The following is a 2,032-nucleotide window of genomic DNA, read 5'->3' on the forward strand; positions in this document are numbered from 1 at the left end:
CCCCCCCCCCAAAAAAAAAACAAACTTATTTTGGTTTTACGTTCTTTTATTTTAATTAGAACACGATTTTGACAGAATTATTTCTACTAGGACGATTAGTGATAAATCCCAAAGGATGCAACTGGACATTGTCTTGTTATATTGTCTTGGCTCAAAATTCTCTCACCTCCGTTAGGACTGCAGTCAGTCCTGTGCTTTTAAACATGGAAAGATAGCTTTTTCGTTGTTTTGTTTTGTTTTTAAGCAGGATCTTATGTAATTCAGTTTGGCCTAATAAGATTCATGATCCTATTGCCTCAGCCTTTTTGAGTGCTGGAACTACAGGTGTGTGTCATGCATGGGCAGAGAGACTTACTGTCTGTTTAATGTGGACTTTGGAGCTGTGCAGAATCCTCTTTTGTTCCTTTAGATTTTGAAATAATCTTGGTTCCCAGATAAGAACCATCAACCAAACATTCCCACAACTAATCCTCAGAAGTCATCACCATAGAAGAGATGGAAGATTGTAAGAGCCAAAGGACTAGGGGGGTTGCTATGAGATTGTGTCTTCAAGTAGTGTCAGGAGCTATGTCCATTAAAGTCTCACCGGCATGACTGCCCAAATGTGAGCTGAGCGGGGATAACAACAGTAGACATGCTGAGTGGGTGGAGGGAAAGCCCACGAGTCCTCAACTCTACACAAGAACTACAGGCAGCTAAGGATGCTGAGAATGGAAGAAATAGTCATTCCCCAGGGAAGAGCACACCAACTGGTTATCTAATACCAAATAGTCTTGCAAATATACTTTATAAGTAACATTATACACACATAAGTAGTTTATATTCTGATACTATACTTGTTGCTGCATATAACAACAGTTAATGAGAAAAAAGGCCACGAATTTGAAAGAGCAGGGTGGTATATTAATGAAACATTATTACAAAAGATCAAAATCAATCATTCTAACAGAATAGTGTATTAGCTACTTTTACATCACCATGATATATGACAGAAGCAAGGAAATGTAGATCTATTTTGGTTCAGTTTAAGAGCTTTCGGTTCATCAGTAGTGGTGGAGTTACCCTGTTGATTCGAGGAACATGTAGCAAAATGGCTGTTTACACAGTAGCAGCCTAGGAAACAGAGGAGTTAAAACCAAGGGCTAAGCTATAGCCTTCAGAAACCCACGCCTCTGACTTGTTCCACAAGTCAGTCCCTACCCCCTCAAGGCTTCACAGCCTCCTAAAACAGTGCTGTCAGAAGGGAAAGACTCAGAACAGGAACCTCTACTGGAGGATGGTGCAGATTCAAAGCATAGTGGAGTACTAGAAATTTTTCTAAGCACATGGCTATTCAAAATTCCTATTTTATCGTTTTACATTTATTTGGTGTGTATGAGTGTTTTGCTTGCATGTATGAATGTGCATCATATTCATGAAGGGGATTAGAAAAGGGTGTTGGATCCTAGAATTACCAATAATTGTGAGCCACCATGTAGATGTAGGAAACTAGGCCCTAGTTCTCTACGAGAGCAGCTAGTGCTCTTAACCACTGAGCTACCTCTGTTTAATTAATCTTTAATAGAAGTTAAATCTCAGTTAGTTAAAGATAGATGAAGGAATTGCTGTCATCATGTGATAACCTCCTTGTTATATAATACAGCAATCCTACTGGATTTAGTGGCTTTATTGTTTGATTGTGTTAATACATCCTCTTGGTTTTTTCTCCCTTTATTTTTGTGACTGATTTTTCTTTCTTAATGTTTATGTCCTTCCGTTGGGCCTTTTATTCTTTTGCATAGCATTAAATACTACTACATCATTGCTGGCCTCCATCCCTCAGATTTTTTTTTTAAGTAAATGTATGTTGAGATACCATTTAGGGCTGGAGAAACAGCCCTAAATGATCTTTTGGAATTCTTGATTTAACTAGATAAAAAATTTAGAAAATAGATAAAATATATTGTGTTGAATTATTTTCAGTGTTAAAAGAGAAAGATGAAGTAAGAGAATAAGTTATCTTAGGGAGTACCATTTCCATATTTTGCTAAGT

At 37.5% G+C, this 2,032-nt stretch overlaps 1 protein-coding gene across 1 annotated transcript in view; it reads left to right on the forward strand.

The window, feature by feature from the left end:
- Atg3 (autophagy related 3) overlaps positions 1-2,032 on the forward strand; it is a 29,201-nt gene that overhangs the window by 19,753 nt on the left and 7,416 nt on the right. The gene's annotated exons all lie outside the window — the stretch shown is intronic.

This window comes from Mus caroli, chromosome 16 (genome assembly GCF_900094665.2).
Source record: "Mus caroli chromosome 16, CAROLI_EIJ_v1.1, whole genome shotgun sequence".
Classification (NCBI taxonomy): Eukaryota; Metazoa; Chordata; class Mammalia; order Rodentia; family Muridae; genus Mus; species Mus caroli.